Raw genomic sequence first — 13,377 nt, forward strand, 5'->3', positions numbered from 1 at the left:
TGGCAACTGGGCAGAGACTCAAGGAGGCAACCTTGAGGGCGAGAGGAGCAGTCAACAGCGTGAGCTCATTTAAAAGACGGTCACACTCTCCTATGGCGTAGATATGCATGTATGCACACTCACACACTTGCAGGCCGCCGTCAACTGGACTGGCAAAGCCAGCCTTGCTGCAAGCTGCTTGGCTTGGATGTTATTCTTATGCACTGCTTTCTCCCGATTCTGAGCAGTCCGATTCTGAGCTCATTCTACTGTCCTTTGTCTATTTGTTCACATTCCTGACAAAACTGTCCAGGGCACTTGTTCTGTGCTCAGGACCTAGAGGGAGCTCAGAGCCCAAGTGTAAGAGTCAGACCCACAAGTCAGGTATGTCGGACAGTTTGAGAAAGGCTCCAGCAGACGAAAAAAAATTATCTAACTCTGCATGTAAGTGTAAGGGAAGGCTTCTCAGAGGAGGTGACATTTGGCCTGGGTTCTGAAGGTTCAGTAGGAGTTCGTCAGAAAGGGCATTATACAAAGAAGGAAGCAGCATGGAGCGAAGCGAAGAGGCTGGAGTATAAGGATATGTGTGTGTGTGAAGGCTATGCTTTGACGGGGGAGCAGAGAGCACTTTGGGCTGGATCTCTACTGGACGACTTCGTTTCTTCTCTAGGGTTCAGGGGCCATGCGACCCGAACCGAGCTGATCAGAGCATTCCATATTCCTGGGTACTGTGATCATTTCAGAGATGGACATATGCCTACAATAGCAGCTTTGGCTGGAATCTTTGAGGGGAGAAGGGTTCTCTGCCCACAAGAGTTGCTATGCAGGTAGGAAGCAAGCATGGAGCTGTCAGGGACGATGAAGGGTGAGGCCCAGGATGAAGACCATAACCAGAGTGTCAGGGCTGGAAGATGTGGAACCGGGTTCTTGAATTGAGTCCCTAGTACAGATCCAGCTTCACCAGAAGTTAGTAGCCTTGGCCTTTTCAGTTATCTGAGTCAATGCACTTGTTTGTCTGTTTAAACCAGTTTGAGCTGAGTTTTTCTATCACAGGCAACTGCCAAGGCAAACCTTGGCTAACACAGCCTCTCATCCCCAGAATGATCGTGCACCCAGCATTCTGAAACACGGATCAGAGCCATAGCTCCTCAGGCCTGTCCAAGCTCCTGCCTATAGGCCAGCTGGAGAGGGTGGCAGGTGTCGTGTCCAGGGCTACTGAGGCTTGGTGAGGACAGCTCTGGTGGCCCTTCCATATGTGAGCATGAGGCGTAAGAAGGGGGCTGTGGGTAAGAGGAACAGCCAACTGCCTCCCTGCCTCTGTGTGCGTGAGTGTACGTGCGTGCACATGTTGGTGATAGGCAGCAGTCGCCTGCAGTGGGGCCCAGCTCCCTCGGGCATTCGAGGACTCCTGCGCTTCTTCCTAGTACTGGTGCTGGCCAGGTGGCTGGGCCCCTCTACCTCCTCCTCCCCAAAAGGAGGGCCTTTCCTGAGCAGCGTCTTCCCTCGACCCTCTTCCCTTCCCTCTCTTTTGGGAGGGGGCCTGGCCAATTCCCTGGACAAGATCTCAGGGCCAGGCCCAGAGACCAGGGGGGTAGCCAGCGGGAAGAGAGGACAAAGAGGACGGGCAAGGCAAGCAGAGACCTAGCTGGGCGGCTCCTGAGCTAGCCTCATGCGACACGGCGGCGGGGAAGGTGCGGCCCACGGGGTTGTCAGCATTCGCCCAACAACGAGTGCACACAACACACCCAGCAACTCTGCAAGGCAGGTTTTAGTGCAGAGGGAAACCGAGGTGCACGGTGGTAAATGAAACGTGCCCAAGGCTGCAGGGCTCTAAGTGGCAGAGGGCAATGGAAGCTGGCCTTTCTGACTCTGTGAGCTCAGGCGTGGTGCTTTGACATTGCCAACGGTCCCCCCAGAGGCAAGCTTCTGCCCCAGCTGTGTCTGCCCTTGACAGGTTCGGCCCAGTGTCCGTTTGCAGACATCACCTCAGCTGCTGCTCCTGCTGACCCTAGCTGGGCGGGGGTGCAGGCTGGTGGCACCTGGACTTTCTGGGTCTGGACTGCAGCTCTGCCACTTACTGTGGGTCTCGGCTGTGCTCTCTGCCTGGAGCCTCTGCATCCTTGCCCAGGGGACGGGGCAGTGGAGCCTGCCTGAGGAGCGGCTGTGGGATGGCATGAGCTCCATGGGCTGTGCGGCCCTGGGTGCCTAGGAGATAGTAGATGCTCACCCGGTGCTCCCCATGTCTTGTTCTTAGATTTAATGGATGAGCAAAGGGAGGACTTTCAGAGAGTGGAGTGGACCCAGCTCAATCTTTCAACATCAAGTCCCGGCCCCTTCCCCACATGATGGATCAAGATTTCTGGAGTGGGGTGAGAGGCAAAGCCACGGCGATGAGAACCCCGCACAGCCACACCAAAGTGGCTGTACCCTTGGGTATGGGCACCATCCCTGGGAGCTGGCAGGATGGGGATGTGTCCCCACAGGGTGTATGGCTCCCGCTGGGCTGGAGGGGTAGGACTCTGCTTGATGGGAGGACCAGGGAGGGCATCTGATCCATGGTGCAGCCTGAGTCAGGGCGCAGGGGCAGGAACCATCGCGCTTCATACCGCAGTACCACCCCCCGGTACCCCACCCATGGTGCTGTTTAGAGAGGCAGAACAATGCAGAGCCAAGGGGTGCTGACTCACCCAGACTCAGCATGAGCCACTGGAGCAGACTCTTCCACTTGGGGGCCAGGAGCCAGAAGGAAGAACCCTTGGCAACTCAGAGCGGCTCTTGATGGCTTTGCTCAGAGACCTCCTCCTGTGCAGGTCAGTCGGGCCAGAAACAGGCAGAAATGGACACTTTGGGTCCCGTTCCAGACAGCACTTCTGAGACCCAAAGCAGTGGTGGTACAGCTTTTGGATGGTGAGGTCAGCAGCACAGCCGGACTGGAAGTCCGGGACCCCGTGTTATCATGGCCTGCTTTAGGGGCCTTTGCTGAGGATGAGAAAGGGGAGGTCTAGTCACTTGGGGCTGCAGGCCTCTGACCTCCAGCTCTGGTCTGCTTCTCGGGGGGACTGAAGGCCTCAGTGGCAGCAGGAGAGCTCCTGTGTGTTTATGTACCTGCCTTCCTCGACCACACTCTGTGCTACCTCATGGCTTCCGCTCTGGTTCTCAGCATGTGCCACATCTGCTCCTCCGGTCATGACCTGTCCCTGTCCCCAGCTAACCCCTGAATTTCCCTCAGAGGGTCTGGCTCAGGGCCCCCTTGCTCAAGAAGCTTCCCAACCCCACATGGAGGTCAGGGCTCCCGCAAGACGCTCCTGTGGAGGACAGCTCCTTCTCTGGACCCGCTTCCCGGCCGAGCAGGGGGCACCTGCCATGAAGAGCTCACTCAGGGCCTGTCTCCTGCTTAGTTAGACCGGCAGCCAGGGAGCAAGCTCTGGGTAACCCCCCTGCTCACTTGCTTCCCCAGCACCTGCTCCTGTGCCCATCAGGTGCTTGGAAAGCATGCTCAACATGCGGCTCCTGCATGAATGGTGGGGAGAATGAAGAAATGAAGCAGTGAGTGTGTCCAACACGCAGGCATTGCGGCAGAAGGCCTGGGTTCCATCTCAGCTCACTCCTAGCTCTGTGGCTTGGAACAATTCCTGTGCCCCCTAAACCCGTGCGCTCGTCTACAAAGAACAATCGCCATGGCACTCTTACAAACACATACTGGGAAGTGGAGGGAGGTTAAGTATGGAGGCTGACCTTGACCTCTCAAAGATGCATCTGTGTCCTTCCGGATCCCTTGTTAATACTATTGTATTTGCAAAAAGAAAAACTCTGTGATGTGATTAAGATAAGGATGCTGAGAGGAGGAGGTTATGGATTGTCAGGGGTGTCCTAAATGCCGGAGCAAGGGTCCTTATAAGACAGAGGCAGAGGGACACAGAAGAGGAGGCAGTGTACCCACGGGGGCACAGGCTGGAGGGACGTGGCCACAAGCCAAGGAATGCTGGCAGAGGCAGGGGATGGCTTCTCCCCTAGGGCCTGCAGAGGAAGCATGGCCCTGCCCACACCTGGATTTCGACCCAACAATACTGATGTTAGACTGCTCATCTCCCAAACCGTGAGGGAATGCATTCCTGTTGTTTTGAGCCACTGAGTTCGTGGCGACTTGTGAGGAGCCGATACAGTACGTACAGCATAGTGTGCTGGTGTGGAGCAGGCCCTCGGGAGGTACTGACATCACCATCATTACTACGGTCACCCCTCTTCCGAGGCCGTCGGCTCGCAGAGAGCAGGGCCTGTGTGTTATTTCTTGGCGTGGCCTAGCCCCCAGGAGGCGCTCCATCAGCGGCACGCTGGCAGAGAAGGAGGGCTTCTGAGCATGCTCTCTGGATTCTGGAGTGTGCCTTCCCCCCCGCTGCCTGGATTACACGGTCACTGGCTCCCCATAGCTGAACGCGCCCTGCACACAGCCCTGACACGCCAACCCCTCCCGCCCCAGGGACCGCTTGCTCGCATGTCCTCATCCTGCCTTTGGGCTGAGATGCTACCACCCACCAGGATCACAGGGCCATGGGTGGAGTCAGAGGGCTCGGGGTGGGGGGAGGCTATGACCGCTGTGCTGCCGCCCAGGGGCTCAGGGCCAGGCACCCACTTTCTCAACAACACTAGGCAGTTGGCCTTGGGCCCACTGATCTGCTAGAAGGGAAACTAATACCCCAAAGCTGGCCTTCCTGCTCTGAGCTACTCTCCTCCTCAAACTGGGGTTCCTCAGCATCAGGCCCTTGTGAGCAGGGCAGGCATGTGTCTGCTCTCACCAGTGCATCCCTGTAGAGCGAAGCTGGCACCCGCTGCCCTAGGCCTACTGGTGGGCAGAGCTCCAATGAGCTCTTCTGGGCAGAGGTCAGTCTCTTCTGCAAGGGTTTTGTTTGTTGGTTTGGGTTTTGTTTTCTGCTTTGCTGTTTGGTTGGTTTGGGGTATGTGAAACTGAACACTGGCAAGCTTGCTCACCACACTTCCATACGTTAATTTTAAAAGTTCCAGAAATCAAGTCCCTTTTAAAATACACCACGGGGATTTGCAACTGTAAAGAGATGTACGCTGAATTCTTTTGGAAAGTGCTGGAGAACCGCCCTGTCTTTAAATCAGAGCCCGATTCATTTTTTATGACAATCTGCAAGCTCCAAGGCATCTGGGCTGCCCCATGCCCATGTGGGGAGGCTCTATAAATCAGCAAAAAGGCTAACTGTAAGCAGGGCCTGGCCCTCCAGCATCCAGCCATTCACTGATTTGTTCATGTGTTCATGCACTCTTCCCTCAGTCAGCCAACATTCGCTGAACACGGGTGTGGAGGGAACCAGGTGGGGAGCTGGGGGTCCCAGGAAGACTCAGCCAGCACCCCACACCTAGGAAGTCAAAAAATTGGCTGTCGAGTGCTGCACCAGGTGCGTCTGGTCAACTCTGACCTCCCCAGGGCTCACCTTGAACCCATACTTGCCCAGATCCCAGCAGAGAGCATAAGTCCCCATGAGGCTGTGGTGATGACAAGCTGTTAGAGTGATGATCTTGGGGGAGCACCCCAGATCCAGCCATCAGTTCAGGAAATCACAGCCCCCTAAGCCTACAGTTCACCTCAGGGCCTTAACAGAATCACAGGTCTTGGGACTTCTAGGGTCATGGAGGAAAGTGGTCACTACAATTAGTATACACTAGTATACACTACAGACAGTATACAAGGTGCCAGAGCAGAAAGAAGGGTGGGAGGGAAGAAGTTATTCACTCTGTTGTGGCAATCTGAGAAGGCTTCCTGCAGGAGGTGGCATCTGAAACTGTGTCTCAACTCTTGTACAGAAATAGAAAGGAGGCAGTGAGTGGTGCAGGCCTGGTGTTCTGAGAATAGCTGAACAAAGAGCAGATCATATCGGGGAATAGCTACCAGGGTCCAGGTGCCAAAAGTCAGACCTCACAGCTGATGGAAGGAGAATGTGTGGGGCAAACCATGAAGGAAATGCCAATAAAAAAGGGACCTGGGTTAAGAAAGGAACTCCTCTTCAGCCAGACACTCCACTGTGGGAATGAAGAGAACAAGCTCAAACTGAGAGAAGATATTTGCAACACAGATAACTCACTATGGAACAAAATGCCTTAATATATAAAAAGCTTATTCACATCAATATGAAAAAGGCAACTCCATACGGAAATGAGCAAAAGAGCTCAAAAGGCACCTCACAGGAAGGAAACATTGGCCAATAAACATAGGAAAGGATGCTCAGCTGTATCAGTAATAAGGGAAATAGGAAATCCAAATCACAGGAGATACCAAAATCATGGCAAAAATTTAAATGTTGCTGACATTACCCTGGTAACAAGGATGTGGAGCAAGTTGCACCCTCAAGCCCTGCTGGTGGCTAAACCACCCAAGCAAACGTCTGGCAGCATCTGGGGTTACAATGTGAATACTCCATGACTCAGCGATTTAATTCCCAGACACGCATTTACTCTAAAGAACAGCCAGCTGCACAGGGGGCCCAGAGGACGGTGCAAGAGCATTCACCGCAATAGTGTTCAAAATCGCCAAAACAAAGACACAGCCCAGATACCTGTCAATGCAGACTGCTTCGGAGTAGTGCAAATTCATGAATGGAAAGAGCGCCATGCATTAGCGGGCAAATCTCTGGAACATAATTTGACCCACAAAAGTAGTTTCCCAACAAATACACTTGCAATGATTCTGGTTACATCAAGCACACAAAGCGAACCTAAACAATGTGTTGTTGGGGGAGTCAGACCTGGGGTGGAACTGTCCTGGGTGCAAGGGGATGGGAAACTCCAAATCCCAGAGCATGGTGGGAGGGGGAGCCCCAGGGGCAGGACAGTGGAGGGGCACACAAGACCTCCAAGGTACTGGCATGTCCCCCAGTCCCAAGGCCGGGCACGGAATGACAGTGTATGATATCATTACCCTTTATATCTTACCCATGCTTTTTGCTATTCCTTTTGTATGTCTTCAATATTTAATAAGCTAAACCTGAAAGAGGATGGCTGGCTGCTGGTTAGAAGTAGGCTGAGTGGACGGGGGCTCTGCGGTGGAGAGCGGAGCAACCGCAGGGCTGGTCGTGAACTTGTGTGGGCTGCTGGGAAGCCTCTGGGGCTCAGTGGTCGTCTCCCTGTCACCCAGGGGGCTCGTCTTGGCCGCTCCATCTGTCTGCTGCCCAGGGTCCCTCGTGGCCAGCCCCAGTCCATCCGACAGGCCTGCTCTGAGGCTGCCACACGTCTTTCTACACATGCAATCCATTCGACCCTCCGCTCACCCTGTTCCCCTTACAGACCCGCACACTCCACCAGACCCAGCCGAGCGCCAGCTCTCAGCTGTCACTCCCTACGCAGAACCATAATAAAGAAATCACTGTTTTCGGCTGACAAAGAGCAGATTTCTTACTGAGTAAACACTGATGTTTTGGTAGGGAAATTAGGTTATAAAAGTGTGCCTACAAAGGAGGCCATACACATGGACTTGGTTAAGGTCTAGCCACACAGGCAAGAGGGGTTAATTCAATTGCCCACCCTTTATCACTTTTTTCCCCCCTTGGAACAGAAGGATAGGAAGGTTATCAGCTTTTTCAAACATAAAAACTAAAAAGCATAAAAAGACCAGAAGGAAGTATCAAGGAGATGTTTTTCCCTAGCAAAGTGATGGCTTACACTGAGCTGGGGTGGGGGAAGAGATCTTGGATTTGAGCCATGTGTTGGGGGGTGGTGAGGCAGGAACACAGCTGGCCCCGGGGAAGAGGCCCTGGGGGACCTGGCCTGGATTAGGGCCTCTCCAGGTGACCTGTGGTGTGGGTTAAACCTCTGGGGATGTGAGGCCTTTGTCCGTAAGAACAGCCAACCTTGGCTGAGCACAGCTGAGCCGCATCTTCCAGAAAGTCACGGCTTTCTGGGGACTGTCTTATCACAGGGGGCAAGTGCAAGGGGGCTGGCAGGGGGGCCATGGGAGGAGTGAGACATGTGGTCTTGGGGTGGGAGAAGCCTTCAGTAAAAGGAGGGGTTTCCTTACGCTGCCCTAGGGGTCTGGGTTTAAGCCATGAGAAAATCAGTCTGGCGGAGGCGGGTGGGCTCCACACAGGGAAACTCCTCCACAATGAGGATTCTTAAACTCTGGCCTGGCCTGCCAAAGGGGTGTGTGGAATTTCCTTTCCTGGATGCCTGTCAAAACTAGATGGATAATCCCAAATAGTTTAGATAAAAGTCTTCTTAGAGGTGGGTGTGCTGCTGATTCTTACCAAACTTTTGAGTCCATTAGTGGGTACATTGAAAAGAGCTCCTCTTTCATACTGGCATCTGTCTGCCTGGGTGTGGAGGCCCCTCTCTGGAAGGGGGCAACCCCAAGAAAAGCGCGGAGCCTCAGGGCAGGCTGGCGCTAGGGGTGGGATGGGGAGAGACAGTCCTCCCATGTGCCTTCCTCCTGGTACAAATGTGTTCCATTCCTGGCTTCCTAGTGTTCTGGGCTTCCCGCCCCTCTTTCCAGCACACCACTCTGTAACCACCCCATTTCTCCTCCTTCCCCTCCAAGACCATGAGATATGCGTGGGCAGCAAGACTGGGCCTCCTTGGGCCTGTATGCCCGACACCTGACACAAGGCTGACACATCCTAGGCACGGGCTGGGTGATGTCAGACGAATTAGCTCAAAGAATGTCCCCACCTGAGTTAAAGCAACAGCTAAACCCTACTTGCTTGGGCAGGGCAGGTCAAGTTCACACGTCAGAAACGCAGCTCCCGGCAGGAGAGAATGGGAGAAGGGGCTCCCACTGTGCCCACAGTATTTCTCTTTCTCCATGGGCGCTCAAAGAGCAGCAGGCCTCGGGGTGGAGCACTGCTCAAGCATCCCCTCAAGGCTGGCAGGAGTGACCTCCAGCGACAGCACTTAGGACACGGGAAATCCAGCAGTAATGAACTGGGCATTCTAGGCACCAGCATCAGCTTCCACCCAGAGTGGACACCCTGGATGTGTGCCCTGGGACAGGACCCCACCTCAAAGGCCATTCTATCCCACTGATATTTTACTCCTAGAGTTGAATTCCTTTGGGTCGATCATTGTTCCGTTCCCACATCTGCCAGCCAGGATAACCAATTATAGCCCTAAGACTTGCAATAAGGTGCCACTTGCTCTCCAAGGGCATGCACGGCACAGAGAAAAAGCTCAGGATTGAGGCTCAAACCTCACTTGCTAGCTGAATGATCTTAGGAAGCTCTTAAATCCTGGGAACCTCTAGTTTTCTGCTGTACGACTTGGGGAGACTATCACCTACCTTACAGGGTATTGGGGGGACTAGATATGATGATCTCATCTGCCCAGCACCCAGCAGGGGCCTGGAATGAAATGCGGATTTACTTCTGGTTTCACAACCAGAACACAAGGTGAACAGAGCAAACCATTGTCCAGTGCTCACTATGTAGCAGGGGTTCTTCTATGTGCTTTACATACACCTAAACCTCAAAACCACCCCATGGGGTACTGTTGTATCCCCATTTTAGAGATGGGGAAGCCAAGGATCATGGAAATTAAACAACCAGCCCAAGGACGTACAGGGTATAAAGGCATAGGTAAGATTTGAACCCTGGCCTCACCTCATTCTGCCCACATCTTGGGGGTGAAGGATGGGCTATGCCAGGATGGGGGCCCAGTGGGTCAGAGAAGAACCAGAAAGACCACTTCTCAACCCCACAGAACCTTTCCACCAGGAAGCCCCTCTCCACACCTGCTTTACATGCCCTCCCCCACTGCAGACCCACCTCATTTCTGCACATCAAGATTTGCTTGGCCCCAGGACCAGGGCCCCCCTTGCCCTGGGCTGACCACACGAACTCTCTCCAAAGCCCAGAGCCAGGCAGCTCCACTTCTGCGAGGGGCTGGCGTTCAGCAAAGATCAAAGAGCAGGCCTGCTTATCAGACACGCTCCTCATTAAACTTTTACAGGCCAGATTCCATTATAAATGAGCTGTCTGTCCCACACCGCAGAGCACGTTTCTGGAGCTGGGAATCTGAAGCTCTTGGAGCCAAGAGAGTCTTTAGCAGAGGGGTCAGTGCAGAAAGGGGCCTTTTGGGGGCAAACTGCTCAGGTTCCAGTCCTAGCTTTGCTACTTACTAGGCGGATGTCACTAGAGAAAGCAGTCAACCTCATCGTGTCTCAGTTTTTCCACTTAGCAAGCAAGAGTGACAATGCTGCCCTCCTTACAGAGTGCAGATGAGGGCTACGTGGTATAATCCAGAGGGCCAGCCCCAGGCTGCTGGGGGTGCACCTCAGTTACCCTGGCCCCAGCATCCTGCTGTTCACAGGGGTCTCTAAGGGCCACTCACATCACCATGAGCCAAGGTTCTATACCTATTTGCCGCTTGATCCTCAGACAGCCATGGGAGGAGGGCCAGCTGCCCCACCAGCTGCCTAGTCCCAGCGGTCTCTGGGCTCTGAGTCTCCCTGCTATCTAGTGGCTCTGAAGAGGTAGTCAGCTATAGCAGGTTTTTTAATTTACTTTTAATTTTTTAAAAATATTTATTTTAAAAAAGATTTTATTTATGAGAGAGAGAGAGAGAGAGAGAGAGAGAGAGAGAGAGAGGCAGAGACACATGCAAAGGCAGAATCAGGCTCCATGCAGGAAGCCTGATGTGGGACTCGATCCTGGGACTCCGAGATCACGCCCTGGGCCGAAGGCAGGTGCCAAACTGCTGAGCCACCCTGGGATCCCCTAAAAAGATTTTATTTATTCATGAGAGACACAGAGACACAGGCAGAGGGAGAAGCAGGCTCCATGCAGGGAGCCTGATGTGGGACTCAATCCCAGGACTCCGGGATCATGACCTGAGCCAAAGGCAGACGTTCAACCACTGAGCCACCCAGGGGCCCCAGTTACAGCAGGTTTGAAGGAGTGCTCGCTGGAGATGAAAGAACAGCTAAGACTCCAGGGAGGAGGACAAGGCCTCCGGTGGTCAACTTAGCTCAGAAGCCAGGCAGACACGCCCTCCCATAGTCTCTTCCTTTCTCCCACAAATCTCTGAAAAGAAGTACACACATTTGCTGAGGGAAGAGAATGTTCCTTGCAAAACACAGAGCCAGTTCTCTCTGAACCCGTGAACCTAGTGGTGTGGTGCCAAGAATCAAGGAGAGAATATTACTATCTTTCTGCCCTGCGGTGACTGGCCAAGAACAGGGCTGTCAGGGGCCCGGGACGACACAGGCCGCTCGGGCTTGTGTTGTTTATTAATCTCACGACGAGCTGGTGTGGTCTTTGTGGAACACTGACCTTGGGAAAAACCATCTTCAAATCCCTCCAGATTAGAAGGTTCAGGAGCTCAGCCAGCAATAGCAGAGCAACTATTTGTGAAGTGCAGCACACCAAAAGAGGGGCTGAACGTCCCCATTAGTATGCAATCACCAGGATGAGGTGGCCTCAGACATCCTTAACAGCTCTCCCAGGGGGCTCTGGGTAATTTGCACGGGTGACAAAGTGTGCAGATGATGGTGGGAAGGCGGAGGCCCTCGCACCCACCAGCTGGCGTTTCCTTTTTTCTTCAAGTACCTGGGCCAGCATGTTGACTTTACATGAATTGATAGCTAAGCCCCAGAGCCATCTGTCCCCAGCAAGACCCCCTCCTCCTCTCTCCTTGCCTTGCAGGGTGGCCTTGGGGCGTGACCGCTGGGACCCTGCTCACAACTACAGCTCAAGATCAAGTGGTCTGCAGGGGAGCGACTAGTGGTGGTCAGATCTAGAGTCTGGACAGGTGCTGGGGCTCATGGATGTCAGAGGTCAGGTGTGGAACCAGGCCAGAGGACAGAGAAGGGGACTGTCCTTCCTGTGGTTGAGATGTTGTAGCTGCCCTCACTCCATATGCTCATCCCCTTTTGCGAGCTGAGAATATGGAAAGATTTAGGTCAACTTGTGCACACTGCGTCTATGAATGGGTGATAAAAAGGAACCAGGGGATTTTTAACACCCCATACTTCGAAGTCAATATCATTGAGGGAAATAAAAGCCCTACATCCCGCTGGTTCGATGACTCTGGAAAGCCAACACACAGGTCTGGGCCTATTTCCTTGGGTATAATAAAACTCTGGCCTGTGGGTAAACAAGCAGATACCCAGTACTTACCCTAGCCCGAAAGAACCAGAACTTCAGGGAATGTACATCTTTAAGACACACCTGAGTTGCAGCCAGGTATGAGAGCTGCAGCACGGGATGGTCCCAGTAACCCTTCTGGGCAGGAAGCAGCTGGAATTGGTCCTCTCTGAAGCCCCAGGGCAGGGCTGGGATGAGAAGGACTCTGTAAGTAACATGGGGAGTCAAAGGTCGACCCCAGCCTCTTGGACCAGGAGCTTCTACTTTCCCCGAAGGGACATGGGTTGATCCTGGTTCAGGGCAGCCCTCATTCCTGCTCGGGGCAAACAGAGAGCTCCAGCTAGGGCCCCTGCCATGCCATGCCTCAATCTGCCCCCACAATACCGGGAAGCTTGTTTCCAAGGGGCAGGGGGCAGCAGGGGATCCCAAGAGGTCCCCTTTGCCACCAGCAGTCAAAAGGCTACGGAACGTCTGCAGGGAGTGCTTACCCCCGTCCACTGGCTGGCCTTTTCTTCTCGCCCTTGAGAAGGGACTCTTGGACTCTCAGGATCGTATCCCCGTGAGGAAGGTGGGAGAACCCCACCTGACCAACAAGAACAACCCCTCTACCATGTATCTCCCCATCACTGTGGCTTACACAGATCAGAAATGCTGCCCAGGAGTCCAAGGGCGGTGCCGTTTACTCTTCTAGAACCACCTGAGCATTAGCGAGCTAGGCAAATCCTGTTGCGGGTTTATTATCGCCAGGGGATGGGGAAAGGTGGCTCTGTTGGGATGGAGCAGAGGCATCTATGAAGACGCCATCCGCATGCTGGCTGGGTTTCCACACGCTGAACCCCATGCCCCACTCTTCCCTGTGTAGTGGCCTGTGAGGATGGAAGGTCGTCAGCCTGGACACTGAGACATGGTGACAGCTCTGGCAGGCCCCTTTGCTGTGTCCCCCAACCCCAATCCATCCCCTAACTGCTCCTACAGGTGCCCTGGAAATAAATCTGACCACTCCCTTTTGTTCCTGGTTGCCAAGATAAAGTCCAGATTCTTCAACTGGGACAAAAAAAAACCCTCCTCTCTCCATCCCCAATGGTGCTCCTTCGGTCCTGTTTTCCATCTTCTTCTGCCACCAAGAGAATCCTCTTTGAAGGTCATGCCACGGCCTGCCTCGGCCACATGGCCGTCTCTGGGCCTGCAGTGACACTCCCTCCACCCCGTAAGCAAATGCAAATAGCAACTGAATGTTTCCAAATTGTTCTGACTAGTTCTACTTACATAACCCCTCGAACTCTTACAATAACCCAGTAGATGGGGTAGG

At 53.7% G+C, this 13,377-nt stretch overlaps 1 protein-coding gene across 3 annotated transcripts in view; it reads right to left on the reverse strand.

The window, feature by feature from the left end:
* Positions 1 to 13,377, reverse strand: part of GLI2 (GLI family zinc finger 2) — a 254,303-nt gene that overhangs the window by 42,083 nt on the left and 198,843 nt on the right. Inside the window, exon 3 of one of the 3 annotated variants that reach the window (XM_072788861.1) lies at positions 2,667 to 2,958. The exons of the other annotated variants lie outside the window; for them this stretch is intronic. The gene's annotated coding sequence lies outside the window, so the exon portion shown is untranslated. The remainder of the gene's footprint in view (positions 1 to 2,666; positions 2,959 to 13,377) is intronic. 3 annotated transcript variants of the gene reach the window in all.

Source organism: Canis lupus, chromosome 20 (assembly GCF_048164855.1).
Source record: "Canis lupus baileyi chromosome 20, mCanLup2.hap1, whole genome shotgun sequence".
Lineage (NCBI taxonomy): Eukaryota > Metazoa > Chordata > Mammalia > Carnivora > Canidae > Canis > Canis lupus.